Here is a 24,203-nt window from a genome sequence, read left to right as displayed (position 1 = left end):
AAGTCCAAAGGTTGAAGCAGGAAGTAAAAATTGAACCAAAGTAGGAGCCAGAGCAATAATTTAAATAATATAGGGAGGTAAGGAGAAGGAACAGGACTTGAGATTGTTTGGAGGGGAAAAAAAAGTAGAGAAAAGTTGAGATGATGGTGGTGCCCAGGCATGCTAATACCCTCTCCCATTTGTTCAGCTCTGCCAGCACAATTTGGAAATTGTTACGTTCTTGGTTACTTTTCTGTCTTGTCAAACAATTCATCCTAAGCACTTTAACAAGTTTCATCAGTGGCTGGAGTTGTACACTGATGCTTTCAAAGGTTCAGTAATTACTTCAAACAATGCATGTTTGTTTATTGTGGTGTTTGCATTACCCAAATTGCTTGCAGTTACTATGCACAGACTCAGACAAAAAGGAGGGATCGCACTGTTGGGATGGAACACCAATAAGCATCCTTCTCTAAGGACAACTGAAGAATCTGGCTGTAGGATGACCTAAAGATGAATCATGGTAGAGCTGAGACATTTTGAACTGTAAAATTATCTGTTGTGCAAAGCAGTGCATAAGAAGCAGAGATGGCATGTGACAAGAGAGCAGCGTGATGTAAGTGACACGGATCTCACATTTCGCCTTTTTAGGAGGAGGAGGAGGAGTACTGTGGACCTTCCTATCTCTTTTTGCTGTTAAGGCTGGTCTGTGCCTGTGGCACTGCAAACCCACTTCTAACAAAACCGGGTTCCCAGTTAGAATCTGAGGTTATGTAGAGAGATGAAGATTTGAGATAAAAGTTCTTTTCTGGTGTTTCTGGGAAGTGATAATCTCCCCTGTAAAATCTTAACATTAGCAAAATTTAACCTCTGGCAGGACTGTGGTAAATTATACTGCACAATGTTGATTCAAGTACTGTAGTAGAAAACAATACATAATGAATGACAGAGATCTCATGTTGACTTTGAAAGTTGTCATGAAAGCCTCAACCTGCCCTATGTGGAAATACTTTACTTAGAACCACATGATAAGGCACCAAATTAATGTCACATAATTAGCTCCATACACCCAACTGAATCACAGCCTTAAATCAAAATTGTCTCTTAATGTTTTTCTACCTCCCACATGCACAACTCAAACAAAATTAAGTTTTCTGAAACCCAAAGAACTTCTTCAAAATACAATTTAATTAGTGGAAAGCTAATGTATTTACTCTGCTTCACAAGTTTTTGTACAATACTTTATTTTGTCTTTCTACAATAATTTTGGTTGAATCAGCTCATTTGGTTTTGTTGTCTGTGTTTAACTGGCTTGTGGTTAAAATAGAAATGTCAATTATCCAAAGTAATTGAGAGCAGAACTGTACAGATAATGCTTTTGTTTAAATAATAAAACGCTAATAAGGAAAACAGATGCAATGTGAACTTATTTTAATTGTAAATTAAAAATTCACTGGCTACTTAGATCTTTAATTCAGCCTATTTTAAGCAACTTCACAAGCATTACAAACTGTAGCAGTACTCTCCCTGCAGATACGTAAAAACTATACCCAAAATCTGCAACAGAATATTCTGTTCCAAACTGTACTGATACAAGTCATATTAATGAATTTTATCATGTTAGAAATTGAATCCATGCAGCTCTAATATAATAAACTGCAATAATAAAACTCTGTTTCAATAAGCAAGTTTTCCTATTGATTTTGGAGTTCCAAAAAGACTCTTCTCAGAATGAAGGGCCTGAGGTGGTTCAGCTTAACCATGAAGGCTGGCTGCAGGTGGTGTGTGTTTTTTTTTATCCCATCAACTGAATTTTTGGATTTAAGTGTCTTCTTCCAGTAGCTAGGGCAGAGGTGATCAGAGAACCAATAGCTTCATTGCCAATACATTGTGCATCTATTTCCACTTATTGCCCAATTCCTTAGCATTTTTCTGTTTTGTTTTTGAGGCTCAACACAGCATGCTCCTATATTTTACAGTCTTGTGGTCTTATAGTAAAATCTTCCAAATTCACTAGAAGGATATGTAAACCAATTATAATTACACTCAATCAATTCTATTGGGCACAATACACCAGACTTCTGAGTGTGTGATTAGAGGAAATTACTAGATGAGCCGGTGGAAAATATTCAAGGGTATGCTCAAAAACTCTTTGCAGTACCCTCCTTGATTCCTGACAATACCCAAAGCATGACTGGAGCTCAAATTGGAGATGTAGGACTTGGGATGGTGTTGAGGACCTTGACATAATGCATTGCGAGCACTCAGAGGTCCCGCATGGAGGGTAGAAGGAGTGGACCATCTAACAAACTATCACTGGCTCACTCCATCAGCTACCACATGCCCCATCTGTGGAAGAGTCTGCATTTTCCACATTGGCCTCGCCAGTCAGCTCAGAAACCCCCAAAACAGGAGTAGAAGTAAGCCACTCCCAACTGCAGAGGCTGCCTATATCCAAGTCAATATGATTTGTTGTTTCTATACCTATTTCGACCTTGTCATCTACCAAAAAAATAGCTGTGGCAAGTTTCCTGTCGCTTCCTCTTCGTAAACTTGACAGCCACAGTGTGATGGCAGAGAGAGTAGTTCTCCAGAATGGTAGATGAAATGCCTGTAAAATCAATGTCCTGGATGTGATTGAAGACGGGTATAGTTGTAACAGTCACATAGAGTACTCCATCCTATTCCTCTCTTAGACAACAATCTTGGTGAGCTATTTGCTTCAATGTACCCAAACTCTGTCAAGGGTGAGGAAGGCACCCAAGCTGGTTAATGGTCTGGATCATAATATCTGGGATTTCTTTACAAGCAGAACCTACAGTTGTCTATGATACTACAGCAGAGGGAAATGAAAGTGTACCCTTGATACTTCTAGCACTGTTCTTACTCATAATGAATTCATAAAATTCATAATTTCAAGCATTATGAAGCCATTAAAAGTACAATTCCGCTGTGGTTTAATGATTACTGTTGTTCCAGGCTACACCTTGTGGCACATGGGCTTCAACCTTTTGCCATTTTTAGCATTTGTCTGATTTTTTGTTTTGAAGCTCAACCCAGCATGGATAGAAAACGTTCGAACTGGGGACCATTCACCTCAAAGTCCAATGCAGATGCCACTACAGCACCAGCTGGCTTAATGATCATTGTGCCGTCTAATTACCACTTACAATCATATAAAGCAATAGGCAGATAAAAATTAAAGACTTACTTACATTGTAGTATTAAGTGCACTTAGCTTAAATTTTCATGGGGTGCATAAATGCATATAGCAGAGTCCCACAGACATGAATAAAGGTTAACTTAAAATTCCAATTTTTGATTTTACTGATACCAATGCAAGCTGGCTTTTCCAATGTAGGATATGAATCCAGATCCTCATTCAACCGGCTAAGGAAGTACAATTGCAATTAAGAGGGTGTCGCCTTGACCATGAGGGTGGATGCCCTGGAGGTAGAGTTCAGATACTCTGGGTGATTAGAGAAGGGCTGCTTTGGCCCTTTCAAAATGGTGACAAAAGATCAAGAACTGAAAAGCAAGAAAAAGGTTTTCTCTTTGATGGAGTAAGACCGAGGTTAGATCTCTGAGACCAATTGAAGTGCTTGAACAGAGTTCTCTCTTTAACATCTCTTCTTAGTGTTTATCTTCTACAAAGCATCCAGTAGTAAAGGGACAGGAAAACCTTTGGTCTCCTTCTTAAAAAAAATTGTTTGCATGTAACAGGTGTGCAAGGAACAGTTGTCAGTTTTCTCAGTGGTGTGTGCCATTACCTGAATGAATTTGGGAGATATCACCTCACCCCTATTCTATGTTCTGACCTAGGATAAATAGAGTCAGAGAGAGAACACGGCAACAGAAGCAGGCCCATCAAGACTGTGCTGAACTATTACTCTGCTTAGTCCTATTGACCTGCACCCAGACTATAGCCTACTATATCCCTCCCATCCATATACCCATCCAAGCTTCTCTTAAGTGTTGAAATTAAACCTGAATCCACCCATTTTGCTAGCAGCCCTCTCTACACTCTCACTACCCTCTTGATTAAGAAGGTCCCCTTAAACATTTCACCTTTCAGCCTTAATGGATGACCTCTAGTTGTACTTTCACCCAACCTCAGTGGGAAAAGCCTGTTTGCGTTTACCCTATCCATAGTCTTCATAATTTTTTTAGACCTCTATCAAATCTCCCCCCATTCTTCTGCACTCTAGGGAATGAAGCCCTAACCTATTCAACCTTTCCCTACTGTACATGTCCTTAAGTCCTGGCAATGTCCTTATATGCTTTCTCTGCACTCTTTCAATCTTAGTTTTATTTTTCCTGTAGGTAGTGACTAGAACTGTACACAATACTCCAAATTTGGCCTCATCCATATCTTATCCAACTCTAATGTAACATCCCAACTCCTGTATTCAGTATTTTGATTTTTGAAGGCAAATGTGCCAAAAGTTATGGCCCTGTCTACTTGTGATGCCACTTTCAAGGGATTATGACTCTGTATTCCCAGATCTAGCTGTTCTACTGCATTCCTCACTGTGCCACCATTCCCTGTGTAAAACCTACCCTGATTTATTCTGCCGAAGTGCTAAACTTCACACTTGCCTACATTAAATTCCACCTGCCGTTATTCAGCTCATTTTTCCAACTGGTCCAGATCCCACTGCAAGCTTCGATAGTCTTCATCAGTATCCACTACACCCCAAAGCTTGGTGTCATCCGCAAACTTGTTGATCTAATTTACCACATTATCATCCAGATAGTTGATATAGTTGACAAACAACAATGGGCACAGCACTGATCCCTGTGGCACACCACTAGACACAGGCATCCAGTCAGAGAGGCAACCAACCATTTACTGCCACTCTCTGGCTTCTTCTGCAAAGCCAATGCCTAATTTGTAATTCAATTTACTACCTCATCTTGAATGCTGAATGACTGAACCTTCCTGACCAATTTACCATACAGGACCTTGTAACATGCCTTGCTAAAGTCCATGTAGACGACAGCCATTGCCTTGCCTTCATCAGATTTCCTGGTAACTGCCTTTAAAACTCTATAAGATTGGTTAGACATGACCTACCGTGTACAAAGCCAAATTGCCTATCCTTAATCTATCCCTGTCTATCCAAATGCTTATATATCTGGTCTCTTAGAATACCTCCCAGTAACATTCCCACTACTGATGTCAGGTTCACTGGTCTATTGTTCCCTGGCTTATTTTTAGACCTTTTCTTGAACAACAAAACAACATTAATGGACTCTAGTCTTTCAGCATTTCACCCCATCGCTAAGAGAGTTTTAAATATTTCTGCCGGGACCCCTGCAATTTTTGCACTATCCTCCCACAAGATCTGAGGGAACACCTTGTCAGGCCCTTGGGATTTATCGACCCTAACATAAATTAGATCTTCATCTTCTGTAAAGTTATACTTCTGAATGCAAAGTAATGTGTAGAAGATTAGGTGTTTGCAATTCAAATAAAACACAAATTAAGAGGCAGAATAAAGTTTCCTCAACACTGTCTTCAGACTAAAAGCTTACCTGTTCTATTTTGAAGTTTTTTTTCAATGCATTTTTCAGAGATGAAAAGATTTTCTTTGAAGTAAAACCTGAAAATGCTGGAGATACTCATCAGGTCAGGGAGAATTTGTGGAGAGAGAAATAGTTAATGTTTCAGCTCATTGACAGTGGATTGAGACTGATATTTTGGAGTAAAGGCAAAGCAGATTTTAAGTGGGATACTGCTTTGCAAGAACACTTGACTGGGATGTTCAAATCTGGGTAAGACAGCAGCTCCTAAAACATTCATCATAAGGAAAGCATTAGGAAGGTAGTTTTTTTTTAAAAAAAGGCAGTTTTATTCACAATGGAGGGATGTGCATTAATGCTGTATAAAATGTGAATGAGAGGCGATCATAGTCAGAGAAGCAGTGTGGGCCAGGTGGAGGAGACAGGGAGTGTGAATAACTGAGCTGATGGAATACAGTGTAGGATAAAAGTGACATTATCCATTATGGTTTTAAAAGAATAGAGAAGTGTAGTATTCTTAAATGGGGAGAAAAAAGTACTGGTGATCTGTGGACCTGGATATCCTTTTACACATGTCACTAAAAATTAACATGCAGCTACAGAAAGAATTTAGGGAGAACAATGGTACATTTGACTTTATAACAAGAGAATTTGTGTTGAAGAGTAAAGATGTCTTATTGGAATTATAGAGCACCCTGGTTAGACCATACTTGGAACTTTGTATACTCAACCCCCTTTCTGAGGGAGAATGTAAATTTCATATAGGGAACACAATAAAAATATATCAGCTTGATTGCTGGGATGGGGGTTGATTATATGAAAAGTGATTAAGCTGACTACACTTCCAGAATGAGAGGTGATCTCACTAAAACACGAACATATCTAATAGGATTTGATAGGACGAAAGCAAAGATGATGTTTCTGTAGCTGTTTTGTCTAAACCAAGAATCAGATTTCAGAGCCGAGCTGAGAAGAAACTTCATCTGAAAGGTAGTTACTTTTGTGATTATCCACCCGTGAGTGCTAAAGCAACAAAAATCATTAATTGTTTGGATGTTCAGGAAATCAGGATAGATGGTGTTTGAATAAGGGAGTGGGGCTGAGGTAAAAGTGCAGCCACGAATGCCAGAGAAGGCATTAGGAAATGACTGGCCTATTCCTTCTTATGAACTTTGGTGTCTATCATACAGGTGGGGATATTAGTAAGCGTACAACCAATACCCATCAGAGTATGCAGATGATTTTTAGTATGCATCCTTGATTTGACACCATGTATGATGTTTCGGATCTCATGTTATACCTACTGCTAATTTTATTTAGCTGTTCATGTATTAAGCAGCAGCAAAGTTCATTCCCCACTCCCCACCAGTGCTACTTAACGGAATCTTATGCAACGTGTAGGTCAGTTGCTAATCAACATATTATTGCTCCCCTGATCCCCCCAATGTTTTAAGTTAAAGGTTTAGGGTAAAAGGTGAACTCTTTAAGAGAAATCTGAGAGGGAATTTATTCACTCAGTGGGTGGTGCAAGTGTGGAGCGATCTGCCAGCAGAAGTGGTAGATGCAGGTTCGATTGCAATATTTAAGAGAGGTTTGGATAGGTACATGAATGGGAGGGGTTTGGAGGGATAGGGTCCATGCGCAGGTAGATTGGTAGTGTGCAGGCAGAAGGACAGTTCAGCATTGACTGGGTGGACTAAAGGGCCTGTTTCTCTTCTCTCTGACTCTATGACTAATGTTAACCAACCACCTTATGAATTCTAGCAGAACCTGATTTCCTTGTGCCATTGTTGGAAAATTTCAAGCAGTTCTAAGTCTAGAACTGTGGACTGAAGATTTTGACCTGGTGTCAGCGGTCTGGTTTGGATGGCTGCAGGCTAGAGTAAAGATACTGCTTTTGTTGCAGGGACAGAATCATGAATGCAGATATCCTGAGAGAGGGCAGTAACTTTGTTCTCCACAGAATCTCTGCTGTTCTCTGGGCCAGCACCTTAGCACTCCAGGTAAGTTGTTAAAGAACAGATGGTTTGAATTCTGTTAACACTCTACAAATTTGTGGACATTGGAATCCACATTCATATCAGTCTTGGTGTGCACACCAATAAACTGAGCTTGTGCAACTGCAATGTGAGCTTTCAACAATATCCTTAGATACCGAGAAGCTAGTGTTCACTTTGGAATGGAAGTTGATCTAATGATTGTCAAACTGTGCATTACGATTAGGTCTACATGTATTTGGAAATGAATTGCCAGCCACCTTATTGGAAAGAATGGATGTCAACCTCTTTGGGAAACCTTGCACAGATTCTTTGACACTGAAAGGTAATGTTCCTTAATGTTACCTGGAGGTTTACTGAGAGACCTGTTAATGCTCCAAACATTTTACTGTGTTTGTTCAACTATCTTTTCTGTACCTTTAATGTCCTAATTTAAGCTCTCTGTTGCCAAGCCTATATGTGATCTCACCCTCCAGATGTCAACAGCAGTGTTGTTGTTGTCCCGGTTTTTGACTGGAGCACGTTCTGTCCTTTATCTCACCACTTGCATATTCCCTCTCTGACTTGCTCTCTGCCACCAGTATTGAGTCAGTCACAGTAAAGGAATATGAGAAAGCTATTTGTCATTATGTTGAGAACAGTGCTGTGTATGTGTTGCACTGTTCATTGTGGTTGAGTGACTCACCTCTTGATATCCAAAGTCTCTGTACTAACTGATGGCACAAATCAGAAGCAAGATAGAATATCTCCACTTGTGAATGAGTGCAATAACACTCAAGAAGTTTGATGCTTTCTAGGAAATTGCATTGTACACCTTCCACCACCTGATGAATTCATTGCCTCTGCCACTGACATATAGTTACTGCTGTGTATCCCATCTATAAAGTGCACTGAAGTTAATTTCCCTCGCTTCTCTGCCTGAAGTTGGACACCATGGTAGCGCAGTGGTTAGCATCATGCTAGCTACAGCACCTACAACCTTGATTCAATCCCTGTTGCTGTCCGAAAGAGATTTGCGAATTCTCCCCGTGACCCAGTGAGCTTCCTCCGGGTGCTCTGTTTCCCCTCATGTTCCAAAAACACACAGAATTAGCAGCATGCTTGGTCACTTGGATGTAATTGGGTGGCATGGGACCAACCTGCAACTTGTACCAAAAAAGACAAGGGTAGCAGGCGCATGGGAAAATCACCACGTGTGAGTTCTTCTCCAAGTCAAATACCATACAGACATGGAAATATAACACCATTGCTGGGTCTAACTTCTGAAATACTCTGCTCAACAGCATTGTGGATCTTTTATAGCAGTGGTTGAGACAGCAGTTTACCACTGCCGTTTCACTGTGCGATGGCTATAACCACCGAATCCATTCAGTCCTGTCTTAGTTTCATTTGATTTACAGCCTCAATGTTGTATATTTGGTAGAATGAAATTCAGGAAAAATAAATTAAACAATAGAGAGCATTTGATCAAAAGTTCTGAAAGAACCCACAATTCTTAGATGAAAAGCTATTGAGGAATATTTAGTTAATCCTTGTTTAGAGAACATAATATAAAAAAAAACAGAATAGGAAATTATAACTACTTTATAAATTATAACAAATTATAACTATAAATTATAACAAAGTGTATAAACATAAAAAAGTTCACATTATTTGTTATTACCCAATGACAGGCTCATGTTTCTTCAACAATGGGGCTAGTAAGACCACGGCAGAATAAACAAAGAATCAATGCCTGACAGAAGTAGTGACTATTCAATCTGCTTAAAAACAGTATTTGTTAAAAGGGTGACCATGCAACAAAAGTGTGGTAGAGAATGTCTTGCACGAAAGAGGTGATGTATATTAAGAAGACCGACAACCACTTCATTCTTAGGGCAGTATGAATGATTTCTAAGTGCAGTGTGGCTAGCACTTTTTACATTTCATGAATAAGCTAAACAAAATCTCAGGCATTTGATTGTTCAACTGAGGTGGAGTTGAACTGTCGGCCTAATAAATAACTGTTCAGTCCCTGGTACCCTGCAATCTCAAGCACAAGCTTCCCATCTTCAGTGGTTAAACTGTTGTGTGTAGATGATACTTGAGTGTTCAGAGGCCAAATTCCAACGGCCAAAGGTGTTGTTGACTTGTTATCTGATGCATGTGAGAACAAGTGATTTTGTAAAATTCACCAGAGCCACTTTAAAAATGCAATTGAGTCATGGGATCCCCGCTCTTCACTACTCAAGTGAAAAAGGAGCTTTTAGATAGCATGGAAACCGTAGGGAGCCCATAGAAGCCCAACTGTCCTTCCATCCCTTCAACCCAATGCCTTCTGCCCTATTGAAAAACCTACAGCTTCCAAAGTGGCCTCATCAGTCACCTCAAAGCCCAAGGGACCAGAGAAAGCAACCCTTTCATGGCTCTGGAGGATCGCCTGAGAAGAAGCTAAGTGATCTTCAAATTCATCTCTTTAAAGTCAATGAAATTGAAGCTTCAGGAATAGGAAGTACTCTCCACCTTAGGATACCGATGGACTCTTCTCCCAAGCAATGCATCTCTCAGTGCAGCCATTGTGCTTAGAGCTGAATTCTGACAGTCTGACCAGTTTGGTGTATCTTTCAAAATATGAAAGTAAGTCTTTAAACTGCAAGAGGAAAAACAGATTAAAAGAAGTGTTTTTGACCTGGGTTTGATGGTTGTAATTTTAATTTAACCCACCCCAGAAGGTTCTATCCAAAGTTATTTTCCCTATATTTCAGGAATATTTGGAAACATCCACAGACAGAGACCAGCTGGTCCTACAAATTTCTGATTGAGCCACAGTGCAACTGCAATCCAGTAACCATATGATCTTTTGGGAGCAAAGAAAGGTTTTGAGAATAGGTATATTTGGTAGCATCGCAGTTTGTGCAGTGCTATTACAGCTTGGGGTGTCGGAGTTCTGAGTTCAGTCTTGACATTTGCTGTAAGGAGTTTGCATGTCCACCCCATGGAATGTGTGGTTTTCCTCCCACAGTCAAATGATGTAAGGGTTAGTAGTTTAAATGGTTATTGTAAAGTGGCCTGTGATTAGGCTAGGTTTAAATCAGGGGCTGCTGGCGACGCAGCTCGGTGGGATGGTAGGACCTATTCCACACTTTATTTCTAAAGTAAAGTATATAGAAAAGTGGGAGATTAGCAAAGTTGACAAATAACTCTGAGACCTAAAGGAGGAAACTTCCCAGAAGTTAGCTGTAACCAAGTGGTATATTTTCTAACATTCCAGCTACCTCTTGTAACCAACTATACTTGTCCAGATCTGTTTCAAATACTTGCAACAAATCTACAGCCAAAGTTAATGATTCTCTGAACTGTAACTCCTGTACAATGATTTTCTAAATATGCAACAGTGATGGAAAACACTTGGAATGTTTACTCTGGGTACGGTAAATGGCACAAATAGATGGAATGATTTTCCTTTCTGTTAACCAAAACCGCTCTGAATAGTGCTGCAGAACTGGGGACATTTTGACCCCTTCAGAAGGGATGGGGGCTGGAAATTACATCACAAAACTCCAAAGCAAATAGTAGTAAGTTGTTGAAAGTCAGTGTAATGTGGAGGACAGCAATTTTGTAGATTCCTGGATGGCTCAACTAATTTGGAAATTTGTCTTATTATTTTTCAACAAGGCACTCAACGCGCCGGAGGAGCTCAGCAGGTCAGGCGGCATCTATGTATGGGAATAAACAGCCGACATTTCGGGCTAAGACCCCTCATCAATGCTGAGCTCCTCCAGGGCATTTTGTGTATTGCTCTAGATTTTCAGGGTCTGCAGAACCTTTTTGTGTTTAGCATTTTAAAGTAGTCTTTGTTTTCATTAGTGCTTTTTATTTCAATGTGAAAATTTGCCTTTATTGTCAACAGTAGTGCAACATGCAAAATTGGCCTGCAATTACATTTTCAAATCTCACTGCTACTGTTGTTTTCTCATTCACAGAACAACCAGGTTTACTAACTCCCAAAACCATTCCTAACGAAAGGGTCAAACCCCCAAGTGTATTCTCTGTCTACACAGAGAGCTGTATTTCCTCTGATCTCAAATACAACATCTAACATGTTCTGGACTGCTTTCCACATGACAGTCACAGGATAATATCTGCCTCATCTGCAATTTGCTGCTCGCTACTGCATTAGGAAGTTCAGCCGAAATGAGTGAGAACAAGCAAGGAACTTCATCTTTTCCTGTAGTCTACAGGAGCAAGCAGAGGGTACATGCACATTTGCCTGCATTGCAGGCTTCGCTAAAGTGCAGGTATTTAACCGCTCCATTAACATCGTACCAGAAACATCCATAGCAATCTCCTGCTAAGAGCACCTGGCTGTAGTCCTGGTGGGTGTCTGCAGCCCCTAGAGAAAGCAACCTGACTCCTGCAGGCGCTGTCCTTTAGTATCCCGACCAGGTCTCTTTGATTCTGGGGGAGCAGTTTCTCACGCATTCTCCTCCAATCGTTGCAACCCTCTCCTGCAGCTGGAAGAGTATTGTCCGCTTTGTGAGATGCCTCTCTTTAAGAACTGGTTTGAAGATTGCATCAATATAGGCTGCGAGTGATGAGAACTTGCAAAACAGTGGAAGCACTTTCAGGTCTGCATTGCAGAGAAACTCCCAGGAAAGTTATGAACCTGGCAAGTGAAATTCTTGTTCTTTAGTAAACCCAAAGTACATTGCAGATACTTTTGTCAAATCAACACGTACAAACAAGCTGGATGAACTCAGCAGGTTGGGCAGCACTTGTTGAAACGAGCAATCAACGTTTCAGGCCAAGACCCTTCATCAGGACCCTTCGGGTCTTGGCCTGAAACGTTGACTGCTCGTTTCAATGGATTCTGCCCGACCTGCTGAGTTCATCCAGCTTGTTTGTACGTGTTGAAATTCTTGTTCTTTGCGTGACTTCAACGTAAATGGCAAGATAGATCCTCACTGCTCTTTTAAAGCAAAATGATGAGAGAATAATGTTCAGCCTTTACATAAGTGAAACAATTAACTGTTAATTATCATCTAGGGTAATGCTTGCAGCAGAGGTTTGTACAGTGAGCTGTGAGATGGTTGACATCTGTGGAATGGTATTTCGCTTAAGAATTGGTATATTCAGGATAAAGTGGAAACAGATATAACCCAGGGGAAAAATGCTGTGTATGTTGCATGATGGAATGCTTCTAACTCGGATCTTCCGGATTATTTAAAATACATAATAAAGAGCTTTGTTTATCGTACATATCAAGGGAAAAGTTCTCTGCCATTGTTTCTAGTTGTTGACAACCTGCTACTAGAAGGTTCACTGAAACCTGTACAAGAGATTCAGCAGGTGCTGGAAATCTTGAGCAAAACGCTGGAGGAACACAAAAGGCCAGGCAGCGTCTATGGAGGGAAGTGAACATCTGAAGTTTCAGGCTGAGGCCCTTCATCAGGACTGGAAAGGAAGAAGGCAGAAGCCAGAGTAAAATGGTATGGGGAGGTATAGTCTAAATGGCTGAGTTTCTCTACCAACTCCTACTCTTTTATTCTGGCACGATGCCCTCCCACTTCCTTTCCAGTCCTGATGAAGTGCCTCAGCCTGAAATGTTAGCTGTTTATTCTGCTCCATAGAAACTGACTGACCTGCTGAGTTCCTCTGTCTCTGTTGTCACTGAATCTAACATTCACATTACATTTACTTTCCTTCATTTAGAAGGAGAGTGGAAGAACAGGTTGCAGCACATGTGGTCCGGGAAGAGCAGGAATGTTGCCTCCAAGTTCAAAAGAATACCCATAAAAAACAGTTTACTGTTACCATATCCACAAATATACAACCCTCCCCTTATCATGATGTCCAATTACCTAAGATATCTGTGATGTCTGTCTACCCCACCCCTCCCACCACAATATTGATTTTGTTGCATGAAAGGTTGGAAACTTGTTAAAACAAATTAAAGTGTTTGTGCTAAATTCATCAGGATATGCGGGAAACCCTTTCTTCTGGGGTTCCCATCCAAAAATCTTCCCACTCACTCTATTTCTGGCTCTGAATAAATATAAAATTCAGTCTGGAAGAAAAGTCTCTGTTATGTTGAGACCTGACTGCTGTCTGGGAGCTCATTTCGAAAACTAAATGACTCAATCAATTTTTTGTTTTGCCAAACCTAAATGTTAAAATTTTCACAAATGAGAAACAGTTAGATTTTGAACTGGGCTGACATCAAATGAATATTCATCACATATGTAGATTTACAGTAAAGTTTATTTATTTATTGAGATGCAGCGTGGAATAGGCCATTTCAGCACTTCCAGCCGCACTGCCCAGCAATCCCCTGATTTAACCCTAGCCTAATCATGGGACAATTCGCAAGGACTCATTAACCTCCTGTCTAGTATGTCTTTGGACTGTGGGTGGAAATTGGGGCACCCGGAGGTAGCTCACAGAGTAATGGGGAGAGTGTACTAACTCCTTATAAGCGAGGAATGGAAGGTTCCATTGATCTGCATAAATTCCAGAATTATTAGGATTTGTTAAGCTCGCTTTTAAATTTCCAAGCTATTGTGGTGACAGCAGGCAGGCAGTGCAGTGTTGGCAGGAAGAGATTTTGGAACAGCAACTCAAAATCAAACCGCCACATGCACCTTACAAACAGCTAGTCAGGAGAACTGACGGCATATAAATACTTTTCTGTCTTATGCCCACTCCTCATCTTCATTTTTCTGAGCACATTGATAATATTCTTCTGTTTCATTTCAAGTGGGTGATTTATTCCTCTTTGTGCAGTGCCTGGAGATTTTATGCTTTTCATTGTTTTGAGCTTTCCTTCATCTGTTTGCTTGCTGGATTATGTGATGATAGCTGCTGCAGGGAGCAAATTCTGTTTTCCTGAATGATAATTCAAAGTACAAATTGTGTCCATGATTAAAAACTGCCAACAGGCCAAGAACTGTTCTCAGTAATTCTGCAGAATAACAGTAGAGGTGTTGAAAGTGAAAGTTTAAGTAGTGCATATGAGATTCCCTGGAGCATTTGGGCTCTTTGACACAATTTAACCAAAGCTACTTGATTCTTCTAACTGCTTTTTCAGTTTGATAGGCACCCTAATCATTCCTATTACTGCTTGTCCACCCCTGGACCTCAAGGTTCCTTTTACCAATTCACTGTGCCTTCAGTGCCCAACTGGTGACAGAGGGGCAGATTGCCAGCTTTTCCTTCTTCATCACTGTTAACCCTTTTGTAAAAGTGGGACTGGAAGTTTTGGGGCCTATAAAGCATCCTACTTCCTTCATTGGGTGAAGAAGAGAGAGGAGGAGGAACTAGTATGGGCTTTTATCTTGCATTGTTGTGCAAAAACAAGCCTATAGGAAGCTTCACTCCAATAGAACATTTCATGAAATCTTTTAGGAGCTACCCATTAATTGGGACAGCAAACCCTTCTTTGGGAACAGAAGGTCCCCCCCCCTTTTTTTTTGGTCTGTCAGGAACCCACGATGCATATTTAATGAGCAAACTGTGCTGGTAGTGATAGACATTCATCCCAATTAGACTCAGTGCTTGGGGAAAATAAACTCATTAGGTGCTGAATGAGTGGGTGTCTCAGCAACAGGCAGAAGTGCTGTCTGTATTTTAGCAGAAGATTAAAGAGCGTACTGCAGTTTTTTAATACAGTCAGTTTATAAGACCTGACTGCTGGGGAAGAGAGGAATTTTTCACTCTTGATGGCAGTGTCACCATTTGACATGGTTGAGAAAAGTATTATCACAGGTTAGGAGTTGATCAAAGCTTCCACTGTCCTTCCTCAACTATAGAGAAGAGCAAACCAAACCTGCTGTCATAGGACAACATACTCTTTTTGTGTAGTAGCCATCATTCTGCTTTTGTGACGAGATTACTGATTTATGACCAGCTTTGTGCAAAAGGCAGTTTTCTTACTAGCCTGACAAAGTATTTCTGGACACAAGTATTGAAGTCTTTGTGTCCTATAGATTTCCTTCGGTTGGCTGCAGGCTCTTAAACCAAAGCTTGGTACCATATAATCAATATCCCACGATATATCCCATTAATTTTTCAGTTCTTCCCAATCAGAGACTGGACTTAATCTAAATCTTTAGCTACTTTTTAGAATGTGCAACTTCAGGTGCTCACATCGTGACTGTGTTTGCTCCTGAAGTAAAGGATGTAGCTTGATTGCAGGTGACCTTTTAATAGAGTGACTGTGCAACACTATTGCAGCTCGGGGACTCCGTAGTTCAGAGTTCAATTCCGTCCGTCCTGTGAGTCTGTACATCCGCCCCGTGTAATGTGCAAGATATATATTCCCACGTGCTCCGGTTTCCTCCCATGGTCCAGAGACGTACCGGGTAGGTGAGTAGGTCATTGTGAATTATCCTGTGATCGGGTTTGTTGGGGATTGCTGAGGCAGTGCGGTTCAAAGGGCCAGAAGGGCCTACTCCACGTTGTACCGCTGAATAGATAATTCTAGAGAGTAAAAAGAACTAAAACCAATATAAAATCATTTCCAATCAGAACATTTGGTTTCCAAAAGACAAGTTTAAATGGAATGGGTGATAAGACCTTAAGACAGGAGCATACTTAGGCCATTCACATATCAGGTCTGCTCCACATTCCATCATGGCTGATTTACTGACCCTCAACTCCATTCTCTCGCCTTCTCCCTGTAACTCTCACATCCTGACTAATCAAGAACCTATCAATCTCCTCTTTAAATATATCCAATAACTTGGCCTCCACAGTCACCTGTAGCAATGAATTCCACAGATTCACCACCCTCTGGCTAAAGAAATGTTTCCTTATCTCTGTTCTAACTGGATGTCTCTCTATTTTGAGGCTGTGCCCTCTGGTTCTAGACTCGCCCACTATAGGAAACATCCTTTCCACATCCACTGTGTCTAGACCTTTCAATGTTCGATAGGTTCCAATGAGATTCGCATCCCCCCCCCACCCCGCCAATCCCATTCATCTGAACTCCAGCAAGTGCAGGCCCAGAACTATTAAGCATTAACACTTATAATTATACATTATAACTCATACATTAACACTTTCATTCCTGGAATCATTCTCATGAACCTCCAATGCTAGCACATTTTTTTAGATAAGTGGCCCAAAATTGCTCTCAATACTCTGGCAACATGCACAAAATGCTGGTGGAACACAGCAGGCCAGGCAGCATGTATAGGAAGAAGTACAGACGACGTTTCGGACCGAGATCCTTCGTCAGCACTGACGGAACATCGAGTTCTGATGAAGGGTCTCGGCCTGAAACGTCGACTATACTTCTTCCTATAGATGCTACCTGGCCTGCTGTGTTCCACAGGCATTTTGTGTGTGTTGCTTGAATTTCCAGCATCTGTAGATTTCCTCATGCATGCGTTTTTAAATTCACAATACTCGGTGCAGTTTGACGAATGCCTAATAAAGCCTCAGCATTACATTCTTGCTCTTCTGTTCCAATCCTCTCAAAATGAATTCCTTCCTCACCACTGATTCAACCTGCAAGCACAATGTTATTTTTCCTGGGGGCAAGATATCCAGCTCACATCTGTGATCATTTTTTCACTGTAATTATGTATTCTATTGTTAATGCAGATAATTTTCTCCTGAAACTTCACTTGGAGGCTGTTGTTTATTAACTTTCAGTGTTCTGATCTTGAATGTCTTTCTGATGAATGTTAACCAGTTCTGATGTACAAATGATAAAAAAGCAATGTGATTTAAACAATGCTCTCGGTTTTTACTGTGAAACTGAAACACCTTACAGTTCAAGAAAAGCAGAAAAAGTAGAAAGCAATCCCATTAATGTTTGGGGACAGTACTCTGAATTGGACTTAAAAATTTGTGTGTCCGTGGTGTATTCCTAGGCTGTTTGACATGTATCAATAGCCTGTGATATGTGACATTTCAAGACAATGTAAATTTACACCATAATGTGCAATTCTGTGGTATTTCATGTAACTCTGTAATCTGACATGTAATTCTACACCATGACTTGTAAGACTAATGGTCACATGTAGTTTTAGACACATTAACATTCTTGTACTATTCAGATAGAAAACTGATTTACTTCATGTAGTATGTTTTTGCATGGCTCAAAAAATATATCGATGCAGTAACTGTTCTGTGGTGTCTCAATCCCACAAACAACAATGAAGTCATTGACAAAGATAAAAGTATGACATTGATAATTTCAAATCCATCCTTGTTGATTTGATTATGCAGTTGTATATACACCAGTGCAGGAAAATCCTTCCTGATGGAATATTTTATTAGTACTACACTAGAGTGCAATACTGCAGTCTGTTCATAAGTTTTAAAACAGTTCTTCAACATCCAAGTGACTGAAAAATAAAAAAAATCATATCGGCTGAAAAACTGCCATGGTTTGCTGCTCATTTCAGTAAACTAGATGCGGAAATCCAAGCAAGTAAAGTTCAAGATTCAACTGTCCACCTAGATCACAATTATTGCAGACACAAATAAATCTAAATGGAAACTTAGAAGAATCTTACTTTACCAGAGAGCAATTATAATATAGAGTTACTATCATGCAGTATAGCAAGGGGTAAGATGTTTAAGATGAAGCCGTGAATGGAAAAGGGACGGAAAGTTATCTTGGTGGAATTAGAGGGGGGAGGGGGGTGATTTGCATGGATTATAATTACTGGCATGGGCCTGTTGGGCTTAATCTTTGTTTCTGTGTTTTAAATAATATGTACTATATTCTGTAACATTAGAAGCAGAAGCCTGTGACCTGGACAGCAAGATCTAAAACAGCTGTTCTGAAATTCAAAGATCTTCACCGGTTTCTTTAACTATTAAATTAGGGAGAATTGATAGAGTATTAGAGGCACAAAACTACTTTAAGCTATACCATCTGGCTCTTTGTTCATATTTGAAGGGATTATTCCCAAAAGGACTAGGGTGAAGCTCATGTGGAACACAAAAATATGTATGGCCATGTCGGGCTGAATAGCCTGTTACTAAACTGTAAATGCAATGCAACACTATGTAATTTTATAACAAGTAATGGCCATTTCGATCACTGAGCCAGATTCTTCCACAGTCATGCACAATTTCTCTATTCATGACCTTAGGGGGAAGTATTGCAAACATTCTCCTAAAAATAATGCAACTGAAACTTTGGAATACCTATGTAATTTATTCTTTCCATGGCCTACCACTTGTAACCTTACCTCCCTCCCAAAAAGATTCCTTTCAACTTGTAATAAGGCTCAGGAAAAAAAACGGCTTTTGATATAGTACTTCTTGGGTAAATTCTAAGCCATGGAGATAGAAGGGCAACTTTGTGGGTTTTATCTGGAGTGTACACGCACGCTGTAAAATCGATGTAAGGATGAGGGGACAACTCACCAAACCAATACTTTATGGAAGTGAGATAACCTTCCATCATATGGAGTACGATCAGGAGAAAGCCACCTGGCCTGTCAAGTCTGCACCATCATTTAATACAATCACAGCTGATTAAATTGTAGCCTAAACTCTGTATATCTTATTATTTATCAAATCTCTCTCTATCAATGCCTTAGACCAGTAGCCCTGTCTTAAAATATTGACTCTTGCTCTAAGTTTTCCCCATAAGTAGAAACTTTTTCTAAACATGAGACCATAAGACATAGGAGTAAAATTAAGCCACACAGTCCATCAAGTCTGCTCATCCAGTCCATCATGACTAATTCATTTTCCTTCTCCTGCATTCTCCCACCACCATTCTCCTGCCTTTTCCCCATAACCTTTGATGCCTGGACTAATCAAGATCCTATCAGTTTCTGCTTTAAATATCCTCAATGACTTGGCTTCCACAGCCATCTGTAGCAACAAATTCCACAGTTTCACCACCCTCTGGCTAAAGAAATTTCTTCTCACCTCTTTTCTAAATGGACATCCCTCAATTTTTAGGTTGTACCCACTGGTCCTAGACTCACCCACTACAGACAGCATCCTCTCCACATCACTCTATCTAGGTCTTTCCATATTCAATAGATTTTTAATGAAATTCCTGCTCATTCTTCTAAACTCCAGTGAGTACACACCCTGAGCCATCAAATACTCCTCATTTGTTAACCTTATTTAAGTGGCATCTGGATGGGACCTTGAATGAGCAAGATGCAGAGCGACATGGAATTAATGCAGACTAGACTAGTTGCTCTGGATAAGTGGTTGGTAATGACATGGTGAGCCAAAGAGCCTGATATACTCAGCCAAGTAAGACAGAGTAGATGATCTGATAGTAACCTCAACTCTGCATTCCCTCTTATTTATCAAGTCTGCAGTGCTTCAGACCAATGCTTCTCAACGTGGGCCATAAGGTCCCCACAGGGGCCATGCCAGATTTCATAGCAGCCACAAATAAAAATAAGAAATTGGGGGGCCACAAGAGATACTGAACAGACCATGATAAGTTCACAGTTTAATTACTAAAATATATAGATAACTAAATTAATATATGTAATTTATTTGGAATCCTCAATGAAATGAATGGGAAAGTATGCTAGATGATGCAAATGAGGGAGTAAAACAGCTTAGCTTGTGTGTGTGTGGTGATGTGAAATGCCAATTGACCATGTACAAGTCTCCATTCACATCTAGCAAGGTGGCCTACTTCACATCCACCTTCAAATCACAAACCGCAGATTGGGTGAGGCTGTCTGCAGCAAGGCTAACCAGCGACTGTGCGGTAAGAGGCTGGTTCTATTAGCCTTCCACTGACCCGCGCAATTGACATTATAAAATGTGACATGACCCGTGAAGTTACTATAGTGGAGTCATCTGCCAGAAACAGCTAAGCTGCAGAGAGGTGAGATCGTGTGAAGTCTACCACTGCATCACTATCCACCACTACAACTTCCATTTAATCTCTGATAGTTATCATATATGGAAAGGAAGTTCAGTTTACTTTTCTTGATAGTATTGTAGCATTTCTTAGTGATTAGCGGTAATTTGTTGGAGAACAATTACCCCTGCTGTTAGATACATTTGAAAAACTGAATTTATTAAACAAGCAGTTACAAGGAAAAATCGCTATGTCATATCATACAAAGCAGCCATTACTACTTCCTTGGAAAACTCAAACTTTTCAGCAGCAATATTGGATGCCACAAATTCATGGAATTTGCTTCACTGGCCACTCATAAAATAGAATTGCAAGATGACGATCTGATTGTATATGTTGATCATTTGAAAGAACTCCACACTGATGTGGAATTTGGGTTCATATACCTGCTGGAAATGCATATTCCAGATTGGGTGGTGGATCCATTTGGGGTGAATATGAATATGTTGATGCCACATTGCAAGAAAGTGTTACTGAGCTGCTGAATGATTTAACAGATCAAGCAAAATTCAAATGGAGCATGCAAAATTTCTGGATAATTTGTCATATTCAAAATCACAGCTCTCCTCTGCCCTCTGTTTGGAAAATCAGATCACTCCTCCATTTTTCTGGTGCCAAAGTACAGGCAAAAGCTGAAACAAGAGGCGGCCATAGTTAAAACCGTTCACTGTTAGTCCGACCAATCTGCCTCCATACTGTAGGACTGCTTTGATGATACTGACTGGAATGTCTTCCATGATGAGGATGTCTCCGAGTTCACGGATGGCGTTACGAGTTTCATCCGGAAGTGCATTGAGGAGGTTGTCCCCCAGAAATCAGTCAGGGTCTTCCCAAATCAGAAACGCTGGATCACCAGTTCCATGCGAGCAGCACTTACCGCGTGAGACAGAGCTTACATTGCCAGTAATCAGCAGGAGCTCAAGAAATGCAGCTACAGTCTGCACGAAGTCATTGAGGCAGTGAAACAGCAATACATGGACAAGATCCAGACTCAACTTTCCACCAACAACACATGCATCTTATGGCAAGCTCTGCACGCCTTTATAGACTTCACAGCCAAACGCAGTGGAGTTTCCAACATTGGTGCCTCTCTCCCAGACAAGCTAAATCTTTTTTTACGCCCGATTCGACGTCGCCAATACTGAGCCCCTGAGGAGACCTGCAGATGATGTGACCGGCAGCTCGGGAGGCCGAAGTATACAGGCGTTTCCAACAAGTGGACAGTCACAAGGCTGTGGGACTGGACGTCATCCCAGGGCAGGTACTCAGGATGTGCACGGCACAACTGGCAGGTGTGTTTACAGACATTTTTAATCTCTCCCTCTCCCAGTGTAGAGTGCCCTCCTGCTTCAACACATCCACCATTGTCCCTGTACCTAAAAAGACCAAGGTAACATGTCTGAACAACTGGCATCTTGTCACACTCTCCTCAATAATAAGCAAATGCTTTGAGACGTTGGTCAGGGACTACATCTGCAGCTTGCTGCCACCCACACTGGACACTGTACAATTTGCCTACCGACACAACCGATCGACAGACGATGCGATAGCGAAAGCTCTACACACCGTCCTTGCGCATCTGGAGAAGAGGGATGCTTATGTGTGTATGCTGTTTTTGGATGACAGTTCAGCATTCAACACCATAATTCCCTCTACACTTGATAAGAAGTTCAGAGACTTTGGCCTTCACTCTGCCTTGTGTAGCTGGATCCTGGACTTCATGTTAGATCACTGGCAGGTGGCAAGGGTGGGCTCCCTCACCTCTGCCCCTATGACCCTCAACACAGGTGCCTCTAAGAGCTGTGTCCTAAGCCCCCTCATTTATTCTCTGCCTACCCATGACTGTGTTGCCAGCCACAGCTCCAATCTGCTAATTATATTTGCTGATGACACTGCACTGATTGGCCTAATCTCAAATAATAATGAGGCAGCCCACAGAGAGAAGTCATCACCCTGACAGTGATGCCAAGAAAACAATCTCTCCCTCAATGTTACAAAAACAAAGGAGCTAGTTGTGCACTACAGGAAGAATGGAGACAGGCTAACCCCTATAGACATAAATGGATCTAGGGTTGAGAGGGTGAACAGCTTTAAGTTCCTTGGCATAAACATCACCGAGGATCTCGTGGTCTGTACATATTGGCTGTGTGGTGAAAAAGGCACAACAGCTCCTCTTTCACCTCAGACAGTTGGAGAAGTTTGGTATGGCCCCCCCCCCACCCCCCCAGATTCTAAGAACTTTCTACAGGGGCACAATTGAGAGCATCCTGTCCCGGCTGCATCACTGCGTGGTATAGGAACTGTACTTCCCTCAATTGCAGGACTCTGTAGAGAGTAGTGTGGACAGCCCAGTGCATCTGTAGATGTGAACTTCCTGCTATTCAAGACATTTACAAAGACAGAAGTGTTAGAAGGGTCTGAAGGGTTGAAGGATCACTGGAGACCCGAGTCACTCCAACCACAAACTATTCCAGTTGCTACCATCTGGGAAGCGGTACCGCAGCATAAAAGCCAGGACCCACAGGCTCTGGGATAGCTTCTTCCACCAGGCCATCAGACTGATTAATTCATGCTGACACTACTGCATTTCTGTTATTATTGACTATCCTGTTGTACATAATATTTATTATAAATTACTATAATTGCACAATACATATCTGAAACGAGGCATAACGTAAAGATCTTTACTCCTCATGTATTTGAAGGATGTAAGAAATGAAGTTAATTCAATTCAGTCAGTTTCCACATGCTCTGGGAGAAAGTAAAGTTGTTTTAAAATTGGATTTTTCACCTTTTATCTAGTTGAATGTGGTTTTGATCATTTTTAACCATGTTGCAACCAGATATTCAAAAACACGCTAGTTTGCATCAGTCACAATGATCTCACTAAATACCTAAAGTATTAAATGCTTTTTCATTGCTGGTTGGAAGAATATTATGTATATTATAAGTAAAGAATCCAATTCTAGCTTTGAAATAGTTTTATTTTTCATATAATCCTGTAAGATTATATTTAACATATAATGCCTGTAACCCAGGGGTGGCCAACCTTTTACATTACATGTGTCAGTTTTTTCACGCACAAGTTCAGATGCCGAATACAATTCTTGTAAAAATATGTTAGTATAGACATATTTAGCATTTTTACATGATATATTGATTTAATATAGAAACAAGATAAACATTACTTACCTTAATGAGACTTTTAACAAATATATCTTGTCTTCTTTTGATTTCTTCCTTTTTCTTAATCATACAGGTACATTCTTTCCGTAACTCAGACTCGAGCACTAGCTTCAGTTTTCCTTCTATTTCAGTCTGATGTTGTGTTTTATAGTGTCTATTAAGATCATGTCTTCTATTATGTGAGAAAGTGTTTTCACAAACACTGCACAACGGTTTTCCTGACAGGCCAGCTATAAATACGAACTCATTTTCGCACTGTTAATCGAATTCACGCTTACTATCACTTTCTGCTTTTCTTTTGCTCATTTTCTTTTGCACTGTGATGGGTAACTGAATGTAAAAACACGGCTTAATTTTCAAAGAAGTACAGAACTGCAAATGTTCACAAAGGACAAACAAAGCATAACTCCGTAGCGCACGAGTGTCAATTGTAAATGCACTGCTGGTGCAGATACCTGGTGCTTCAGGATCAAACAAGTATCAAACTTTTATTGAACAGTTATGGAACGACTGCAGACCAAAAGTCCTTCTTTCCTAGTTTGACTAATAGAGCACTTTTTAAAAATTGAGAACAGATTAATGTGAAAGAAGATAACGTTCGCCAAAAGATGTGCGCAAAATAATAAAATCGCTAAAAATAATTGCTAAGTTTTAGATTTATTCTCAGT

General features: G+C 40.5%; 1 protein-coding gene and 1 pseudogene across 1 annotated transcript in view; both read left to right on the top strand.

Annotated features, from left to right (window-relative positions):
* LOC132402058 (zinc finger protein GLIS3-like) overlaps positions 1–24,203 on the top strand; it is a 371,909-nt gene that overhangs the window by 34,664 nt on the left and 313,042 nt on the right. The window lies entirely within an intron of this gene.
* Positions 20,080–24,203, top strand: part of LOC132401496 (uncharacterized) — a 76,933-nt pseudogene continuing 72,809 nt past the window's right edge.

The sequence above is a fragment of the Hypanus sabinus genome, chromosome 11, assembly GCF_030144855.1.
Source record: "Hypanus sabinus isolate sHypSab1 chromosome 11, sHypSab1.hap1, whole genome shotgun sequence".
Taxonomy (NCBI): Eukaryota; Metazoa; Chordata; class Chondrichthyes; order Myliobatiformes; family Dasyatidae; genus Hypanus; species Hypanus sabinus.
Note: the sequence above shows the minus strand (reverse complement) of the source record. Positions and strands in the feature narration are given on the sequence as shown.